Source organism: Zonotrichia albicollis, chromosome 4 (assembly GCF_047830755.1).
Source record: "Zonotrichia albicollis isolate bZonAlb1 chromosome 4, bZonAlb1.hap1, whole genome shotgun sequence".
NCBI lineage: Eukaryota > Metazoa > Chordata > Aves > Passeriformes > Passerellidae > Zonotrichia > Zonotrichia albicollis.
This window is the reverse complement of record NC_133822.1, coordinates 68,083,357-68,105,162: the sequence shown is the minus strand read 5'-3', so window position 1 is coordinate 68,105,162 and position 21,806 is coordinate 68,083,357. Positions and strand designations below refer to the sequence as shown.

Sequence of the window (21,806 nt, the reverse complement as noted above, 5' to 3'; positions counted from 1 at the left end):
ACTCTTTATAAATCAGACCCTACATGACTCGCTGCCTCTTCAGACTTGCAGCTCAGTGTGTTGGTTTTGATCATTAGAGCCTCTCACTGTCTTTGTGCATTACTCCCTTCAGCTGGGAATTGTTTTCAGTGAGAGTCATCTGCTCTGGAGCTGATCCCAATCTCAGCCACAGATAGCATCAGTGAAATGGAAGGTGTAGACATAGAATCATGATCAAGAAATAATGATTTAGAGAACTCTTTGACAGATCAATATATGTAAAGATATTTAAGAATGTGTTAATGCCACTTCAATAGACAGATTTTCTGAATGTTAATGGCAATTCATATTTTTTTCTTGGTAAAGATTTAATTTTCTTATGTGTGTTGTATTTACTTGTGCAATAAGTGCTAACAAACTAGCAGATATATTTATTTTATTCTATAGTGTGTATCAAAGAGCTATTTATTCACTGAACAGTGATCATAAATTTGGTTTCCTTAGTGATTTCCCCTGTGTGCATGAACTCTGGTTTATGTTCAAATTATTTTCCCTGTTATATCAAATTATTTGTCTTCAGGGAAGATGGGTGGACTGAAGAGACACAGTAATATTTGTGATGGAAATCTGAAAAATGACTGCTTTTGTGATTATTTACAAGGCAGATATTGGAGAACTGTGTGTTCATTATGTTGTGCTGAAATTATAGGCTCAAAAATTTGGCTTTTATCCATTGAGATGGAATGAAGCAGGTATTAATTCCAACACTTACAGTTGCCTATCAGGAAGATAGATGGAGGAAGAAATTCACAAAAACACGGTTTTTTCCTAAAATTTCCACTCTTCACATGGATTTTCTGCTCCTTAGTACTGTGACTCTGGAGACACACCTTAGATCACTTCATTGTAATATCTTGTGTTGAACTGAGCAGTGTTCTTGTGAGTAAATGAGCGAAGGACCAGCCCCTTGGGGTTTCAGTATCCAGTGTCAGGTTGTTTGAGGAGAAAAATCTTCTCTTCTTGCACACTTTATTCCTTCACATCCTTCATTTCTACCCAGAAGAAGGATTTTTGAAAGTATAGCAAGCACCTGGAATTTTCACACGAAGAAATATAGAAATGGGAGAAGATAATTTTATGCCTTTAAGCATTAAAATCTTTCCTTGTTTTTTAAGAGCAAAGAAACTTGAATTATAAAGATGCAGGTTTATGTGAGGTTGCAACCATATTTGAGGCAGTACAAGTAGGATCTAAATGATTTTGTAAAAGATGTTAGCAAATCCACAGACCCAATAATGTGTAATGCTCCTTGCTCTGCAGCCTGTTGGGAGCTGTGCTGTGCTGACTCCCTTTGAGAAAGAATGGCTGACAGCACTGTGTTTTCTCTTTATCTGTAACTCTTGTTATTTTCCTTTAATACTAGAATACAAATGTGAGATAAATTACAGTATTGTCTTGGCTGTGTGTTCTTCCTGGGATGCAGTTCTTATTCCATGGATGCGTTATGTTTGCTGTTTTAGTGGCGTTTGGGGGCTGTGATCAGTACCTGCTCAGCTGTCCCATGTGCTGCTGCACTTGCAGCGCTCATAAGAACTGTAGAAGTGAGCCTTGAGGAGGGACTTGCAGATTTCAAGATAAAGCTTTGTTCCTTTCTGAGCAAAGAAAGGCTGAAAATCTTCTGGAGGTCAAGTAGAGCATTAAGCCCATGCCAAAAGCAGTGATAGTGCAGGACATTGGCAAGGGGACGTGAGTTGAAGTTAGAAACAGAAGATACTCTTGTTCCTTTCCACACTTGTAGCAAAATGATGGTGTTCAGTTACCAAAAGTGTGACTGCCTTAGAAAATTCAGCGACTAAAAGAGCAAAGCAGCGTTTTCTGCACTTTCACCTTCATTTTGTTGCTGTTCTGTGCATTCATCCTTGATTGCTCATACACTGAGTGACCATAAAAAACCAACCAAACAAGCCCTAGAAGATCCAGTAATTTCTTTTTTTGCTTGCTTGCTTTTTTTATTATCCTGCTTTACCAAGATAAAAAAGTGAAAGGCATACAACAAGGGAGCATGACGGCTCAGGAGAGGAACAGAGAAGGTTTTCATGTAAAACAGCTCATTTTGGATTGACACAGGAATTGATTGTTTTAACGACTGAAAAAGTAAAAGATGCTTAAAGGCAAATTATGTGGTTTTTGATACATATAATTTCTGCAACTCATGTCTTGTTGTAGTGTTAAGATCTGATTCTATGGGAAAACTCATGATGGACAGTGAAGCTCATCTCAGATTTTCAAAACCCTATTGACTGTTTTGCTCTAGCATATTATGACAACATAGTGACAATCATTTTGGCAGCCACATAGCCCCTAGATTTTCTAAAGTGGTCTAAGTGGTCAGCAGTTTATTAATGTTCCCATAAGGGTGCCATTATGCAGCTTGTTTCTGAGCTGATTTCCTAAGTAGGACACAGCAACTTTTGCAGTGGCAGTTCTTGTGGCAAGGGCTGAATGAAGTGTGTCACACCATGTGAGTTAATTTAACAGCAGCTCATTCCCCAGACAAATAAGAAAAGGCACTGGTGTATGTGAGAAAGAGTCTTGAGCTATGGTCCTTTAATGTTGTTATAACAGTGTGGTAGTGTTCTAAAAAGGGGAAAGAAATTAAAATTCATAAACTTAGGACTTACGTGGCAAACCTGGCATAAGAATTAGAACAGTTGTTTAGTGCATTTGTTTTAAAATTACTAAGGAAACTTAAAGGATACTAGCTATTAGCAAATTATTTACTCAAGGTATCTCAAAATGCATGGTCATGATAGCTTTTGCCTTAGCTGCTTCCTAATGACCAGAAAAATCTTTGTTTTCTTATTTAAAGTTTCTCTGACTAGTTCACCATAATATCAAATAATTGTTGCTGAAGGGCAGTTAATGATCCAATATATAGCTATCGTAGCAAAACGATGTCTGTTAAGGAGGCAGTCTTTAAAAGAATAATTAACCAGTTTTCATGGAGCTCTGGCTGGTGGAAGTGCAGCTCCTTAGCATGATACTTGTATAAGCACATTTTAGGAGCAGTTTGAGTCAGACATTTGTTTTTCTCTAATGGACACTGGAAGTTTTCCACCACTGAACAAACAGATTTTCACAGTTCTAGCTGTTGTGTTCCTGAGCAGTGTTTCTCCTGAAAGGGTTTCTTACCAGCTGTGGACTTACAATTTATTATGTGATGCTGAAGCTCTAATGTCTTAGTTAACAGGCTGTTAATTATGTTAATGGTGCTTAGGAAAAGATTATTATGAAATTTAGTTAATAGTCCTTTACAGTGCAAAAACATTGTAATATAAAGATATGAAGATATCACCATGGTGTCTCTTAGTGAATGAGAAGATGAAGAGATGAAAAGGATGCATTGCTTACTGCTGAAATCTTAAGAAAGAAAAAGTAAAATTTCAAAATAGGTAATTTAATTGGAGTAATGATACAGGTCTTTCTAGAGCCCATCCACCCTCTGGTGCTGTTTTGTTTTGTCCCATTGTCACTGACAGTCTTCAGAACATGATGGCATTCAAGGTGTAAAAACTGGGTAAGTATAGAAGTAATGAGAATGAAAATCTCTGGGGTAAATCCACATCATGACATATTTCACTACAATGAATAACATAGGCAGATATTTCCATGATGAATAATGTGCTAATAAAGTATTGTGTTTGTAAAACTAGATTGAATGCAGCAAATTAGAGAGGGTTTAACAAGACATATGATATTATTATGGAGCTTATTTGTACTTATTTGCAAGTCCTTGATAAATTTGCACTTGGAAATTTGGTACATAATGGCAGTTCTGGAGTCACTTGTAAGAAGTGAAAGAGCCACGTGAAGATGCCCATGAGAAAACAGTTAGTTCTACAAAGTATAAATCCACAGTGTTTGTTGGAGTCTTATATATGCAATGCACATCTTTATGTAGGGTGGGAAGCCAGATGATTTTAATCCAGATTTATTAATCTTTTAAGTTATTCAAACTTGGCACATATACTCTCTGTCAGTTAGAAAAGTGTGTTGTTATAAAAACATACTTTAATAAGAATTTTCTTTAAACTAGTAGTTTCAGGATTTTCAAGAAAAAAAAAAGCAAATTAGTTTCCCTGTCTTGCTACCCTCAAATCCTCCGCCATGCCTTCAGGTTTCAAGCAACAAATCAGTATTTATTAGGAGTCAGTAAGTTAGTGGGTATTATGCTTAGCATGCTATACACTAGAAATTTATAGAATGGGCCTCTTAATGTAGAATCACAGAATGGTTTGGGTTGGAAGGGACTTTAAGGATCATCTGGTTCCAACCTCTTGTCATGGTCAGGGACACCTTCCCAGGGTTGCTCAAAGTCCCATCCAACCTTGAATACTTCCAGGGATGGGGCATCCACAGCTTCTCTGGGCATCATGTTCCAGTGCCTCACCATCCTCACAGTGAAGAATTTCTTCCTAATAGACTAAATCTACCCTCTTTCAGGTTAAAAAGGTTCCCCCTTGTCCTGCCCCTACATGCCCCATATCTCTCAGCCTGTCCTCACAGGAGAGGTGCTCCAGCCCTCTGACCCTCTGTGCTTACAGCAGGATTAGCTACAAAAAGATTCTCACAGTCAGAATCAAACATCTTTTAAATATCTGCAGGTGGGGAGATTCCAAAACATCTCTGGGCAACCTGCTCTGATGTTTGACCAATCTTATATCAAAGTCTCTTGTGTTCAGATGAAGTTTTCTATATTTTTGTGGCCATTTCCTCTGGCCCTCTGGATACAACTAAGAACTTTACACCCTCCTGTCAGGTGTATCATTGATAAGATTCCTTGATGCTTCTCTTCTCCAGGCTGAACAGTCCCCATTCTTTGAGCCTTGTCTTGTGTGAAAGATGGTCCAGTGCAGAGCACATTCCTGGTCTGTGTTCAACCTGGTGTCCACAAGGACCTGATGACCCTTTTATGGCAAGCTGCTTTTCATCCAATTAGCCCCGTGCTGGTGCTTTAAGTTATACTTAAAATGAAATTTATTAAAAAAAAAAAAAAAAGGCAGCTAAAAGCAAGTATTTCAGGCTTTCTCTTCAAAACAGCATTTCTGCTTTTTTGGTTTTTTCCCTCCATTAAAGGGCCAGAAGAGTAGCTGAGCTTCAGCAATATGGTAGGTAAATCTTCACTGAGAATGCCAAAGCAGCATTATGTATAACATTTCAAATGTCATAAGGAAGCTTAGAATCAAAATATGTAGAAGTAGAGAAGAATTGTAATAAGCAGGTGAAAAAAAGACACGGATGATTTTATACTATAGCCAGTGTGTTATATCTCTTACTTTTATGTGGGGTTTTTGTTGTATGTTTTGGTTTCTTTAAGAATTACTTATATAGCACAGAATAAGTTGCTCAGTTTTCAGTATTAGACATTGTCTTTCAGGTTCAGCTGAAGAAATGCAAAGGAGTCAGTGATATAGTCCTAAGGCCAGATCTGGCATATTTAGAAGCAGAGATGTTGCTGCTCCTAGGCATTTTTGAGGGCCAAAAGGGCAGTTGACAACAGCTGGAGATGCACTCACTGCAGCCATCGCAATTCAGACTGTGAACAAAAATTGAGGGAGGCATAATTTTCTTGTTTGGGTTTGCCCCTAACTTTGTTATGAGAAAACTTGGGCAACTAAAGGCACTACAACAATGCACCAGACATTTCACATTTTGTTGACACACTGTTAGAATGCAAAATGCTGTCAGGAATCTCAAGCAACATAACATTAATTATGAAAAACTATCTGACAAGAATCCATCATATACTTGCTCAAACATTCCATGGCAATGCAAAAGATTTTAAGAGCTGAATTAGTATACACTGCCAGTGGCACATGCCAAAGAGGATATCTAGGAGGAAATTGAAGTTATCAACTGGTAAAACAGCAGCTGCACTGATAGCTCATGCTAGAGAAAGATTTGGTTGGTCTACCATTTATATCTACCATTTGGTTGGTCTACCATTTAAATCTACCATATAAAGATGGAACTGCAAATCTTCAACAGAAATGTTATTTCAATTTTCCTTTATGATGTGAAAGCTGAAATGTTGCTTATAAAGGCAGAGCCATTATCTGTCCAAGGTGTGCTTCTGGGCACCTAGGACAGTATGATAGAGAGTGAGTGTAAAGAATAATTGCATTGAACAGAAACATCTTGGAACTAGCAAGACAAAAGCAAGGAAAACAGGAATTAATATAGAAGATGGACTGAAGGCTTTTTTATTTGATTAGGTTTTGCTCCTATAAGATTTGATGAAGGAAATTATCTACAATCAATATATTTGTTTTTTGTCCTTGATACCTTATTGTGATTTGAATATGTGTAGTACAGAGTGAATATGTGCATCCAGAGTGTAGACAGTTTGTTTTATGATGTATTTTCTCTTTTGGCTTCAAAAGCAATAAGAGTATTTCCACTGTGAATTTTCAGGACTTGATGAGTTTTAAAAGCATTCTTCCCATGTGAGAGCATCAAATGAAGAATGGAATTACCAAGCTACAACAAAAAAGATTTTGTTTGCCAGATGAAACAAAAGGAATATAGCCTCTGCAACAACATAGTTAAAAGTTTAATTTATATGCAGCATAATTGATCTGAATCATAACAAAACAGAATAAATACCTTGGAGATTCCAAAGAAAATGTTAGTATTATTACTTGATTCAAATACCAAGTGATGGTAATATAAAAATATTTATTTTCACAACATGTTGCAAACATGACAGCTTGATAATATTCTTGATGATTATAACTGACATTTTCTTTGAAAAATAGTAAACAATATGATCTCCTGGAGCAATTACACAAATGATTATTGGTAATGTGTCCTGAGATATTCACAGAGAATAGCTCTCAGAATGGGGCCAGGGTTCCTCCAAGGCTGCTGTCGTGGGTTGACAAGTGCCTCCCATCTCTCACTGAGCAAGTAAGAACCTGAGCCTGAGAAGTGAGAAAAGAAGAATTTTCAGAAAAGACATAATGATTTTTGAAAAAGGCTGAGAATTACCATGCTTCAAGTAAAACACAGAAAGCCACAATGCCATTTTATGTTCAAATAAAGCTGATCCATTATGTTACACAGAACTCACAGAAACATATTAAGCACTTAAGACTTCCACAGGATAAAGAGGTGCACTGCATATCTCATCAGTTACATACTTATTTCTGAGGAAAGCTAAGGACAATACTTTTATGTGCAGACATGATAACGCTGTAAATGCAGACAAACGATGTTTAAATCCCTGTAGGATGGTAAAGCTTCAAGGACAACAGTGTTTCACAAGAAATCTTGAAAAATCTTGAATGCCTCATGTCCTGAGCAATGAGGGGAAGTCAATAAAGATACATTTTAACATACTGTACAGTTCTTTGCATGTCACCAAATGTGGATGAATGAATGCCTGTGCACAACAGCTGTAATATATGGCACAAATCTTAGGACTGTGACCTGTAACAAAAAAGCCATGAGTAACAAAGCCACTATCTAGTATATCCTAAGTTCAGAATGCTTTTTCTTATGGGAGTTAGGGACTTAACAACCTGTTAACAAAACTTTGAAGAAATTAATTATTTTTTATTAATTCAAATACTTTTATTAATTTATTTAATTTAATTAATTATTAATTAATCACACAATTTATTAATTCATATTAATTTCTATCTAAATGAATGTTTTTTTTATAAATAAGAAGTCTCTTCATGAGTAGTTTCATTTACGAACAAAACCTGATTATTAAAATAATGTATTTATGTTTGTGAATCTGCAGTTTGATGTTTAATAACTGAAAATATAATGTTGCAGTACAGAAGTAATGGCTAAAACTGTCTGTTCAAAGTTTTGTTGGAATTAAAGTACTACATGGGCAATCCCTGTGCTGAAATGCATGTTAGGCACTTTATTATTGAAGAGAAACTATGGAATGTATAAGCTGTAAACTCAGCTAATCCCAGAGCAATATCCTGACCATTGTGATGTTGTTCACTAACCATTTCACCACTTGCAATAGGGTATTGATATTTTCTTTGCTAGGGTATCACATGGGTTAAAAAGCTAATATTTTGTTCTTTATATGAAACTCTTCCTTTTGAAAACACACTTTTTTCTCCCTCCATGACTGTTTCTGGCACTAAAAGGTGGCAAGGCCCAATTTTTGTGTATGGTTTATGGTCTAGTAGTAGTTCTGCATAGGAAGAAATTGTCTGCTTGACACAATGAAAATAACTGCATCATGCTGATGCAGAAAGTCAAAAACTTGCAAGTGGAGGAGATCGTGCCTTTCACCAGCAGTCAAAAGTGTCACAAGTGTCTCTTCCTCAGACCTGCTACAGATCATAAGACTGTAAACAGGATGCTTTTGGGCCAAGCTAATGTCAGGACAAGAAAAAATGTGCACAAACTGAAAGAGAGGAAACACTTTTTAATGCAAGAGTGACTAAGGATGGATTCTCCATCCCTAGGGATGTTAAAGAGCTGTCTGGATTTTGCCCTGGACAGCCTGCATTTGGTAGCCCTGCTCAAGCAGGGGATTCTAACAGAGGCTCTTTCTAACCTTGACCACACTGTGACTCTGCAGAGACATCCTAGAGGTCATCTGTGTTGATGGATGAACTTTGTTGTCTCAATAAACATATGGTTCTGCTCTCAGTACAAGGAACAATATTACAGACAGAGGCTGTGATGGGGTCAGAATTTCTTGGCAATGCATGTTTCTGTTTTGACTCCACACAAAACATTTGCCTTAAGGACATGATATTTATAAGAAAATCCTAAACCTTTTTTTTGTCAATTCATACTCTTAGAAAATCCAGGTTTTACAATCTTTTGAGTGAGAGGAAGAGAAGTTTTTACCAGACTGTTTTACTGGTATTATTCATATACAGTATTATAGGCAAACTTGATAACACATGGATATAAAAAACACAGGTCAAGCACCTGCTGTACAGGTAATGCAAAGTATTTCAGTGTAGGTTTAGTAGCCACAGAAAGCATGAAGGAGAAGGTTAGTAGTTTGCTGCTAAGTATTCAGTCTACTGAATGTAATAGCATTGACAAGTTTGGGTGGACTTGTTAATTGCCCAGTCCAGATTTCAATTTCTCTTCTGACTGGGTGCAAAATGCATGTACCTTTAAGTAACTAATTTGTACAGACAACTGTGATAATTATTATCTGAAAGAGTGACTGCAGAAATAGGTAGTCATTTACATAAGCTACTGAACTTTCTGAACATGTATTTTCTCATCTTTTATTTGCAGACACATATATGTAAATTATTCTCTAAAAATCTAGGCTTACTATTAAAATTTCTTCATTTGTGAAACTGGACCATGTAGAAAGAAAAGACAAAAAGAATATAAATGAGTCCAGATAGATTTGCATAATGTGGGAATATCACTACATTTTAATATCTATTATAATGTTTCTAATACTTAATAAAATCAGGTTAGTGCCAGATTTTAGTAAAGGTCATCATAGTGCATTTTCATTTTATAGCTACAACATTTCCCTATTTATAAGGATTATTTTAAACTGAATGAATTAAATGAATGAATGACATACTACAGAGGTAAATATTAAGGAAGGAGTATTATTATTTAAGTTAAAGGATGGTTTGGCAAAAGATCAAATGACTTTACCTTTGCCATGAATAAATTTAGAGGGGAAATTGGAAGAAGGCTCCTTATCCATCCAAGAAGTCTGTTTCTGGAACTGTCTGAGAAAGAGGGAAGGGACTGAGTAATTTAAACTGGTTTTTTAAGTAATGTGATATACTTTGGAAAGGGACCACATATTAATTAGGAGATTTCCTGAAGTGAGATTTGTCATAGGATCCTGGAAAGTCATTTTGTCCTGGGGCACAAGTTTGCCATGACAGTTTTCACATGCGTGTGTGTTGCTATTCCCAAATAAATGCTACTGACAGAAAATCATTCAATCATGCCCATGTTGCTGAGTTTCTATTCAGCACTGGTTAGAAAGAAGCCATCAGTTTCCTATCTTGGTCTGTATTTGGCTTTCTTACAGTCTGCATTCACTGTCCTCTGAAGCCTTGGAGGTGAGCAAGGGGACGTGGATGGGGTGAAATTGTACCTTTAATGGCTTTACATCCTTAGGGGTCTGGTTCCTGTGCTCTGATCACACAGTCAGTGTAAAAGCTGGCAGTTGCCAGGTATGAGCTTAAGAGAAAATTCTTTCCTGAATTTAAATTAGCAGCAGTCCTGTAGTCTGTGTCTATCTTAGGACTCTCTCTGAGTTTTATTTAGCAGCTAAAGCACAGGGACCTGAGGTATTAGCAAGATTCTCTCTTTTACTTAGGGCATAGTTCAGGCTTGGCTTTCTGAAGGAGCATTGGGAAGATTTTTTATCCTTTGCTGCATGATATACATGTTTTCAGATTTCTTTCAAACCAGACAGCTGAGGCATGGCTGCCTGAAAGTTGGAAAACTGGACTTTGTGAAATGGCTAATTTCTCCCATCCTTTGTTTTAGAATGAGGTCATAATCTTATTTATTTTAAATAGAAAGTTTGAATTCCATTTTTTAGAAGTAATATGCATTCCTTAATTTTATAATTCTGTAACCATTTTCTTACAGAAGTTTTTCTTCTTGATCATCTTTCTTTGCATTTGTACTCCCTACTTCATCACATCATTACATAGGTGAAAGGAGACTCCTGCAATGGAAGCTTTACCTTTGATTCTGATGCAGGAGGGAAGAAAAGAAGGGTACACTGGAGTCAGTAATTATCAGTGGTTAAACCTTTACTCTTAAGAAAAAGGATCCCATGGAAGCCAGTTTGCGAAGTCTAATGACAAAACTGAAAAGACAGATTTGCATAGTACTTGCTTATGACACCTGCCTTCAGCAGTGTTTTGAGCTTCAAACCTAAAAACCAACAAAATGCCCTCCTGAATAAAGTCAGTTCTCTCCCTGTTTTGAAATACTGCAGGCAGTGTAGTAAGTACCACCCACTCTTTGTTTGTCTGAGGCCCACAGCTAGTCAGCAACACTATCAATACCACAGTTTCCAGTTCTCACCTCTGTGTCTTATGCATAGTGTGGTTATATCATGATAAAATTATAATTCGTAGTGTTCCTGTTCTTTTTCATAATGTTCACCCATTAAAAATGTGAATGCATAAACCATAAAATTGTGTACTCAATATGAAATAATTCTGACCTTTTTTCTTCAGATTTGTCCAAGGACTCCAAGATGGCAGGCAAAGATTATCAACTTATGTATATTCTTTATTAAGAGAATCTGCTATGATTACCTCTGCTTTTCCCCCTCTAGATTTTCTTAAATCTGATCTTCTTCATTGTTCTGGCTTAAGATTTTCTTCTTCAGGGTGAGGGAAAACAACTCCTCCTATTCCCTGTTGCAGAAATGAACTTTACAGTGCAAAGGCTGTCTAAACCCACATTCCAGCTGTCACTGAAAATTTTAGCATATTACAGCAAATAAACCAGTCTGCTGCTGAAAAATAAATTAGAATTAGAAGTGGTCAGAAATGCTTTGCCCTGCTCAGCTTGCCTGTGATATATGTGATGAATTTCAGTAAAAGAGGTTTTGATCACAATTCCCATCAAAACTTCACTTTCCAACAACAACATTTGAGTAGTTTGCCAGACCTATATAGCTTCTTGATTAGGAAACAATCTAGTTTGGACAGAGGATTGAGATATGTAGTTCTTTTAATTTGTTTTCAAGGACATGAACTGTCTTGTAAGGGATATAACGGAGAAAAGTAAAAAAAGGCCTGAGGACTCCAATACTGTAAAAAGAGTTTCAGATGGCAGAAATGAGAATTAAAGCATGCGGGAGAAAATAAACTGGAAAACATATACTAAGTGGGATGGAAAGAGCAGTAAAGCTAAAAGAGACCTTAGGGAAGAGAGAGGACAGCAAATTAGACATGAATTTGTAATCTGATATTGAAGCAAAACAAGGCAATGAAATCTGAGCTATTTATACAAAAGAAGTGCATCATAAAAATACTCCAAGTAAATGGAGTAAATATTTTTGCATTTATCTTTCTCTATGGAGGGTTTTAAATCCCATTTAATAAATAGAATTGCAAATACAGAGGACAAAAAGGGTGAAAGGCTGGATCTGGCAAAATACAGGCCTGATTTTACATGTCTAGAAATTATTTGACAACAAAAGAGCTGCCTGTCTTAAGAGGAGACACATTACCCTTTAGATATGTCTATTTCTACAGATTGACTTAGTGGTGACCAATTTGGACAGCTGAACTTTTCCATAGTTAAATTTTATAGAGGTGAATAATGTATTTTTGTTACTAAAAGACCTGAGAGAACTGAGATGAAAATGACACAAAAAGTTTAGAGTATCTAGAGATGCTTGGAAGGTTTGAAAAACCATTGAGAGAAGACTGAAGATCTCATAACAGTTAATAAGTACAGAAAAAAAATTGAAAGCTTTGAGGAATGTGAAAAAATATTTGAGATATAAATGTACATAATGGATAAAAGGGGATTGGGGGGGATTTAGTAGTGAGCAGCTTGTACACAAAACACACAGTCCAGCTCAGGGGAAGGAAAGGAAGAAGCTGCAGGGAGAAAATTGATCCTTCCATAAGGTACTTCTTTTTTTTTTCTACCTTCTCAGAGCTGTGACAGCATTGCAGCACTGTCAGAGCATTTATATCAGTTTAAAGGATATCCAAGTTGTTCCACCTCTGAGAGACATTTAATAGTTGCCTTCCTTAAAGTGTCTCACTGTCTGAGGATGTGGCCTCTGGGTGCTGTGGTCAAACTCAGATGAGCTGCAACACTTTGCACAAACACCAAGCTTCTCAGAAAAACACTGCTTTTGTGGGTGACCATCTCCTAAGCCAAAATTGTTGATTTCCTGCTCTTTTACCTTCTATTTATTGCAGATGCAAAGAAGATATGTTAACCCTCAGGATTTCATGATAACTAACACTTCATAGAAAAATCTGTGTGTATTTTGTAAAAATCGTTCCTTTATTTGTAACAAAATTGGAAATCTATTATTTTCACAGTAGTTTTGAGAAGATGATGTACTTTGTTTTGGTTTGGTTTAATGTTGAAGTATACATTTCCTAGTATAAATGATTTTATTGCTATCAATTTCATTTAGCCAGCATCTTTTAAAGGAATTCATTGCTTTTGCTTACTGAAAGGTCAGTTTTGTCAACTTTAAACATGTTAACTTACACTTATGATGATGAAACTCAAATTAAGGCTGACATAATTAAACTCTGAGGATATCACCCCTTACCCTTCCATAACCCTGTGAAGCTGAACCATCCTGTCTTGTTGCATGCAGCCTTTTATACTGAATGAACAAAGCTGAGGTTGACACAAAATATATCCTGGAGTCAGACTAACAAAGCTCTTAAAATTACTCACCCAGACTCAAAATCTAATTATCTTTCAGCTTTCTTCCTTTTACCATGAGAATGGTCAATAAAGTTGGTGCAAAACCAGCTCACAAATGACATTGCAGATGCTGCTGGCAGGAGAGGGAAAGGAGAGAGAATTTTCCAAACCTGAAAATAACCCTTGTCTCCAAAGTCACAGGTAAGCCTAGGCACCATCAAGTTTGAAGGCAGTGTGGTATGGTTCATGTTACACTGTTTAGTATGCACTGAGTGCACAGAGGGAAGAGCATGAGAGAAAAATAAATGGACTCAGTACAAAATAAATGGGTAACATACGGCTTTGAGACTAAGACAACATTTCACTGCCTCTTACTGTTTATTTTATTTTAGGTTGAAGTACTTTATCCTTTATATTTCCAAGTTTCTATATTTGTCTGTGGAGCAGCTGGTGCTATTTGTTCTGGGTGATTTAATTTATTTATTGCTATGTATTCTAAAGACATGTAGCTCTATCTTCTAATGGTTTTACTGTGTGCTCTTTAAATTGAAACAGTTGATCAGGATTTTTTCTTTTTTTTTGCTACACCATCTCTTGAATTCTTTAAAAGAACAGTTGTATTTCAATGCATTTTTCTTAAAAAGGGTATTTAATCAAAGTGAAGGATAGATTTGAATAATGCTATTATATTCATTAAACATGAATATCAGGATGCTCAGGATTGCATAATTAGATTTTGTTCTTTGGTTATAATGTTCACAAAGTCTGCAAATATAGTTGCAAAGTGAGGTATGATCCAGAAATATCCCAAATAAAGCTACTTTTCAATTAAATGTATTTGCTTTCAACAGTTTTCTCTGTTTTAGTACTAGATAACATTTCCTTTTTGCTCATGTTCTGTTGTGAGATGCAAACAAGAATGTAGGAACTTTGTAAAAATAAATTTTTGCACTGCTAGTATAAATGTGCCTGTCCAGAAGTATTTTTATCTTTAAAATGAAAATATCAGTAGATATAACCTATCCTGACATCCATTCTGATCTGATTAGACTGAAAACACAGATCTGTTGATTGGGGAAATTTAGTTTCATAACCATGGTAGAAGGGGGATTTTACACTATAAAGAAGTTCAAGAAAGAAGAGAATGGTGGATCTATAATATTTAATTTTTCTGTGCTGCTTCAGAAATGAACAGAGAGCTGCAAGAAAGTTGTTATTGCTTGCAGACTGTATCTTTGATGCTTTGAGAGGTAAATCAGCAGTAGTTCCTCATGTTCCTTATGCAAGACTCGGAATAGCAGGAGCCTTGCCCCAGCTGACTCACACCTGCCCTGCTGATGCCATTGTTCACCTCTTTACCAGTACCTAAACAATCAGCAGAGCCATTTACATTTACTCCAGGGCAGATAAAAGAAACTGCCAGCTGAAAAGAAAATCATATTAAGGTCTGAGAAAATAAAGATGCATGAGCATTCAGTCGAAGATGGAATGTGTTTTACACATTCACTTTGAATTTTTTTTTTTGACGTTCTCTTTCAATCCATGTGGGGGATTTTTCATGTGCAAACCTAGGCATTTTTAAAATTTTTTTTTGTAGTTTTGGTGATTCTTTTTTCCTACACAAATTTTTTAAAATGCATGAAAATTCAGGGGAGAATTATGCATTAAAAACTCACAAATTTAAGAATTTTTCTATCCTAGTGTAATCAGTACATTTGAGGGAAAGTTTACAGGTGCTTAATGTACCACCTCTTCAGAAGTTCAGTTTTTTGTTTTTTGTTTTTTTTTTAATGCAAAGCAATTTACTGTTGACCTTTGACTTTTTCTTTTTATGAAAAAGAATATGGGCTTAAAATCAATTTATCATTCATATCCAGGGCTGGACTTTCAAAGCAGATCAGTTTGCTAAATAAGTCATCTGAAAATTTGACTGTAAGAGACACATCAGGAGCAGCTGTGCACTCTAATCACTACTGAGAAATCTGGCCTTTGTGTGCATCCGAGAGAGCACCACATGTCTGATGTATCTTAGACCAATGCTCTGAGAGAAAACTTTGTGTTGTGGAGTCATTATCTGAAACCAGAAACTGCTTTTTACAATTTATTTTGAACAACTTTATGGCTTGTGCATGTCGATGCATTGACAGATATCACTCCAGCTGTGTTTCAGATATTTTATGTTTTTGAACAGAGGTTGTCAGTGAGTAGCAATTCTCTGTTGAACAAACACAGGAAAATCTGAAGAAGCACAAAGTATAATGCTTTGAACTGTCATATCTGTAGGCAGAACAATACAGTAAATGATTCTCTCTACTGTGTCAGAGCATCAACCCCTCTGAGGCATCAAATAAGGATAGAGCAAATGTTTAATGTTTGTTGGAGTGTAGGGAAGGATACCTGGCATTCAGTCCTGACTCAGGAACTGATGATCTGAACTCCAAACTGGCCTGTAGAGAAGGGAAAACAGCTACACAAGCAGAAAAGTTTTTCTTCTCTTCCAGCTGCAGTATGAAGTTTTCTTTGGTGGTGTCTTTTAATCTTTTCACAGTCCTAGAAAAAAAGCACCCTATAGAAATTCAAAGTATAAACTGCCATATTAAAAAGAGTAACAGAGAAGCACAAGTATACAGATATCTGAAAAAGCCATTTTATGAGTCTGCAAAAAAGCATGTTTTTATGAGTGTCCAAAAAAATTCCTTAAGATGCAGTCCCTGAATGACATGCTCATGCCTTTCTTACACACTGCCCTTTGAGAAGGAGCACAGCATAGAGCAGGATGAATCCAACTGGCCAGCTTAGAAGAGGAACTGATTCAGTTCCTCTTCTAAGAAGAGCTGCATCAGAATTCAGTGGTCTGGCTCCCACTGATGGGAGAAAACAGCCCAGTTGGTTGTCAGAGGCTGCTCTTACCAGCAGCAGCGCTGTACCTAGCACAAATACTCTCAACCTGTTGTAAATGTGCTGCTCTATGACTCAATGCCATTTGCTTTTTATTGCTGCACTGATGAGTCCCTGGAGGAAAGGGAGTTTAGGAGACCCTCATGAGATTTGTGTCTGATGGCCTCTTGATAGCTCTGGGGCTCATATCACTTTGATCCCTCCAATTCAAATAGAGTAGGATGTGTTTTCCCCTGCTCTAGGCCTGCCTATATTCCAGCTGAATAAATATATCCTTGTTAATGTTCATTTGTGCATAGACTTGCATTTCTGCTTGTGACTGGATCTTGACTGGCAGCCCACTGGTGTGAATTCAGCCCTACTCCAAGCTCCAACCAGGCAAGCTTGCCAGTATCTAAAGGTATCGTGTCTTTAGGGGGAGGATATAGTTCATAATCCATTACTATTTAATCTTATCCTCTCTGTTGATACTGCTGTTGAGGGCACCAATTAGTTTCAATTGTGCAGGTGGTTTTAGCAGAGCAGACAGTTGGGCTAATGGGAAACGGGCTGTGATCATCTACCTCATTTCACAGAGCTAAGGAGCAACACTCTAATTTCAGCTGAGTTCAATTATTCTTGACTGGAACTTGCTTTAAACAAGCAACTTCGGTGCAAAAAGGCTGTCAGGGCCATTCAGTCTCTTGATTTCTGTTTTGCAATCATAGGTCTCTTCATCAAAAGTACTTGACAGTAACTGGCTTTGAAGCAGCCAATGAAACATCCCTGTTTGGCAACAGCTAATGGGTGGTTTCTTCCCTGTACAACCATTTCAAAATTTAATTCTTGACAACTGTAGGGAAACCTCTTCCTGTAAAAATCCATACAGACAAATCATTTAATAAGAGCAATAGCACTAGAAAAATTATCAAATTATCTCTTACATTGTTTTAGTCAGCTCATAGATTTATGTTTTCTTGCATGCCCATGAGCCTGCATGGGCAATTAACAGTGTTTATCACTGTCTTCTATTCTGGTTCTGAAAACTTGAAGGTGACAAAAGGCAGAGGGGATAAAAACAGAATAGAAGGTAGACAAAATTAAGGTGAAAATGTAAAATGTAACTACACAGATGTGGTCACTGACAGCTGGTCATTTCCCCAGGAAAAGCCAGGGAGCTTGTGAGGGCACTCGAGAAGTCAATGTCCTTTTGGTCTTAGGAGGCAGTTCTTCTTGTCCCACACAAGTACTTGGCTTAAAGGTCAGGTAACTGCCAGTCTATCTGATTTTCTCCTTCTGAAGCCTTTTGAAATAAGGCTGGCTCATCCTCACTGTCATCTTGTTTTTCTTTCTATTTCTCTGCAGGGCTCTGGTCCTGGATGTCCGCACTACAGACTTACTAGTTTGATCTCTGTTTATTCTTGAACTGTTCAAGTAGATGTGATTGGAAAATTCAGGAAATTGTGGTTAGGGCACAGAGAATAACTCCTTCCACAGGGTGCACCATGTCTCACTCTTCCTACCTGAGAAAATCCACCAGCAATAACACCTGAATAGGCCATAAAAAGGAGCTCATGACACTTCCCTGAAGGACAGAGATCATGCAAGGGAACAGCCTTTAATGAACATTTGATAAGCACTGCAAGAGCACAGCACTAAGAGGTTGAGACAAGCTCTGGAGCCACTTTACCTCAGTTCTATTACACCTCACCACCCCTGCTCAAGGGACATAGAGCTGGGACAGTCACTCACCACCCAGACACAGCCCCTTGGTCCCAGGTCCCCTCCCTGGTGACTGGCTATGGGATGCATCATCGCTGCAGCCTCTGGACCCTGAGTGTCACTCAGTGATTCTGTACTGCTCTCCTGACTGTCCTGAACCCAGTGGGACTCACACTTGTGGGAACTGCTCCTTTGGCCCTCAGGAAAAAGGGTAGGGGAACTTCTTAGGGCTGTGGTGATGAGATGCTGGGAAGCATCCCCAGCAAAGATGTCAGAGTTGATTTCTCCAGAGTGTAACAGCTTCTGTATGAGTATGAACTAAATAAACATAGATTCTTCAAGATGGGGGAAAGATGAGTGAGGAAGATTAGTTGGAAGGCTGTACAATGAAGAGTGACACTGAAAAGAGACTGACCAAAAGTCTCTTTTGATACAAGGGCTTGGGGGGAATGAAATTAAGTTGGAAAATAGTAGGCCCAAAGTAAGTAAAAGTCAGGAGTTCTTCAAATAGCAAGTAAATAGTCTGTGAAATACCTCACTACAGCATCTTGTGAAAGTTAATGTCTTTCAAGAGCAACTGGACACATTGGCAAAAAAACCTGTCAAAAGTTATTAGATATAATCACCTTTGCCTTATAATGTTCCTTTTGTTGGAGGTGAGAAACGTTTTTTTGAGAAGTGCTACTGGCTTTTAATTTCTCACATTCTCTGTTCATATCTATTTGTGGTCACTGTTGGAGCCAGCATCCTGGGGTTTTGCTGCAGGCTGACAAAGCCTTTCCATTTCACTTGAACCCATTTCCAAAGGATGAGCCATATCATGCCAAGGCTCTCTGAACATCAGATACTCTAAAAGGGCAGCAGGCAATATGCTCCAGTGATACCTGATAAACATTGTCCAGAGACCTGCATGAGAGGGTGGTCATCACACAGGGTGTGTTAAGCAGATGAGAAGATATGGTCCACATAAGGGGAGCATCTTCTGGTGAGGTCTTAAAATATTCTGAGCTAAAAAATTCTGTGCAGCTGTGTGTGCCACTTGATGCACGTCATGGACATAGAGGGTCCATGCCAGCAGAATAATATATAGTCTGTAAATATGAATATAAACTGATCCCTAGCAATTGAGCATGCATAGATATTTGTTCCTTTAAACTGAAGTCTGCATGGACAAAAATCAAGAAAACAAGTGACCAAAAGAGTTTTCTGATGGACTAAATACCAAAATGGTATTGTTTCAGGGTCATTTCTTCCTACAATAATAGAAATGTTATCCAAGTAGGAAAAAATTATTTTAAATTAATTGTTTTTCTCTTTTGAGTTCAAAAGTAAACAAGGCATTGAGAAAAAAAAGGGGACTGTGTTGAAATTATTACTGTTGTTATTAAAAACAACTCTTTTGAGCCTGTGGCTATGTTGGAGGGAGTAATAAACATTTCAAAAATCAAGGGCTGATTTACAAGTGTTGAGCAACTGTGGTAAAAATTTCAAAGGAGCTCATATTCTATTCAAACTATGATTAATCTACCTTTTGTTTTTAAATTTAAATGCTATCAATTTTACTTTTAGCCAATGTTACTGTAGAAAGAAGTATAGCCAAGACAATTGTATTTTCCCTGTACGATATCTCTTCATGTGGTCAGGTTTGACATAGGGAAGGAGTGATTATGCTTTGTTTATCTAATACAGAATTTTAGGAAAATACCAACACAGAACTTCTAACTTAACTTCAGTAGTTTCCACTCTGAATAGAAAAATATAAATATTCTGTCTGATTTATTAAATATGTCAACAAAGCATTCATAATCTGACAATTTAAAGGATTAACATGGTTAACATTCATTTTGGTTTTTCCTTAATCCCAGATCATAATGGAATGGAACTAACTTTTATCTGACATCATGAAGACTGAGGCTGTTCTAAGCATGTTCACTCTGTCATTGAGAGAAAAGAATATCCTGAATGCTGAAGGCCACTGTGAAGAGAAATAATCTTGAACCATGACATTTGATAAACAGTATCTATATCACCCCCAAAAGTAAGTGGATTTGGAGAGTGAGTGGTGATTGTTAGAACAAACTAACTTAGAGTTTATTCTTCAAATGTGGTTATTATCTTGAGCCAACTGCATTCAAGCTGTCTCAGAATATAGAGAACATGGGGTAAAATTATCCTTATGCCAATGAAAAAATTTGTTTATGTATGGCATATTCCTTAATTATGTGAAACAATCAGGGGAATATTATTTGTCTTCTTGATGAAGAGACCAGCAGTTCAGTTACTTTCAGAAAATAGTAAAAAGTACCTTCCTGATTCAGCACAGAGTTCATTCAAGCCTGTGAAAATTTGTATTAATTCGATATATCATTGTTGTAAAAACTGCACTGTACCAAGCTAACTAGCTTATGCAATAAAGTGTAATTTAGCATTTTTATTTTCAAAGTATGTTTGTGTGTGAATTCATTCTCACATTGTAGTGCCTTCACTTTTTTATGGTCACAATTAATATAAAACAATGTTTTTCTCTGCAAGAAAAAACAATTTAATATTATGGACACATCTGAAAGGAGATAATTGTGAAAAATAGTCTTATTGTTGTTTGGAGAGCTCTTGAACCATGCAGGTCCCAAACTGAATGTTTTTACTGAATCTGTTTTTCCCCTGGAGAAGTTAATGGAGATAGACCTTAATCTCAAGCACTGGAGGCTGCTCATCCCCAAACAGAAACTCTTACAGACATCAGGAGAGACAGAGACCTCAGATCAGTGAGACAAAATAAATATGGGCCACTGCCTGCACCTGTGCTTGTGCAGTGAGGGAGCTGCAAGCCTGCATGCTGCATTAATCATGCCTCGATGCACAGGGGAATGAGACCCTAAATTCTCTTTAACTTGGCTTTTTCAGCTTGCTGGAAAGGCATGGAATTCCTCCTTCACATGTAGTCACACACTAATTAAAAATGCAGAATCACGAAGACAACAATTTTCCAGCAGGGGCATTGAACTTTGAAGAATATCCACTTAGATATTTCCTTCTAGTGAGTTCCCAAACAAAAGCCTTTAAGCCACCAAAGCTTGGTTGTACCTAGAAATACAAACTTAAGTAGCTTTCTAAGTAACACAATCTCAAAGTGACTGGCAATAAAAGTGTCTTATAAAAAATTTCCTTTTCTTGCTGCAAGCCTTTGCATTTACACTTACATTCAGCAGACTCAGAAACTTTCTGTGCTGCCTCAAACTCTGCTCTGTGCCTTCTGTTCCTGGTGAGGACTCTGGCCACTGCCTCTGGGGGCTGATGGCTGGCTTCTCCATGTGTTCTGCACCTGAACACACGCTCTGCACCTCAGGAAAAGAGCACTCTCCCATTCCTTTTGGAAATGTCACTTGACATCTGTTTTATTGAAGAATATAAACATATTATAAAATATAAACTTATTGAAGAATATAACATGCAGCTGAGGAGAAGCAAATCAAACATATGTAAGTATTTATCTGGTAGGGGTTTGAAGTTGTGCACAGGTCAATGCTCAGTGTGAGCTGGCACTGCAGGGGGGGTTCCCTCTGATATTGTAATAGAATGCTCTATGCATACTCAAAATATATTTCTCCCACCTTAAATCACTGGAGGGGTTGTGGATGAGAAGGATATTTTCATGTATCAAAAGTGATCAGGAGCATGAGCAATTCTTCTGCTTCCCAATGGAGTCCAAGCTGAAGATTTCAACTTTTTTTTGTTTTCACTATTCCAAAATTCATCCATATCTTTAAAATTCCAAGAGAGAAACATTATTGAGTATTTTATTTACATTTTATTTGTAT

At 37.2% G+C, this 21,806-nt stretch overlaps 1 long non-coding RNA gene across 3 annotated transcripts in view; it reads left to right on the top strand.

Annotated features, from left to right (window-relative positions):
- LOC141728937 (uncharacterized) overlaps positions 1–20,376 on the top strand; it is a 33,553-nt gene extending 13,177 nt beyond the window's left edge. For 2 of the 3 annotated variants that reach the window (XR_012580194.1, XR_012580192.1), the window contains 2 exons: positions 13,448–13,590; positions 19,854–20,376. This is a non-coding gene — a long non-coding RNA (uncharacterized LOC141728937). Of the gene's footprint in view, positions 1–12,531; positions 12,624–13,447; positions 13,591–19,853 lie in introns of those variants that run through there. The other variant, XR_012580193.1, reaches the window with a different exon arrangement.
- The last annotated feature ends 1,430 nt before the right edge of the window (positions 20,377–21,806 follow it).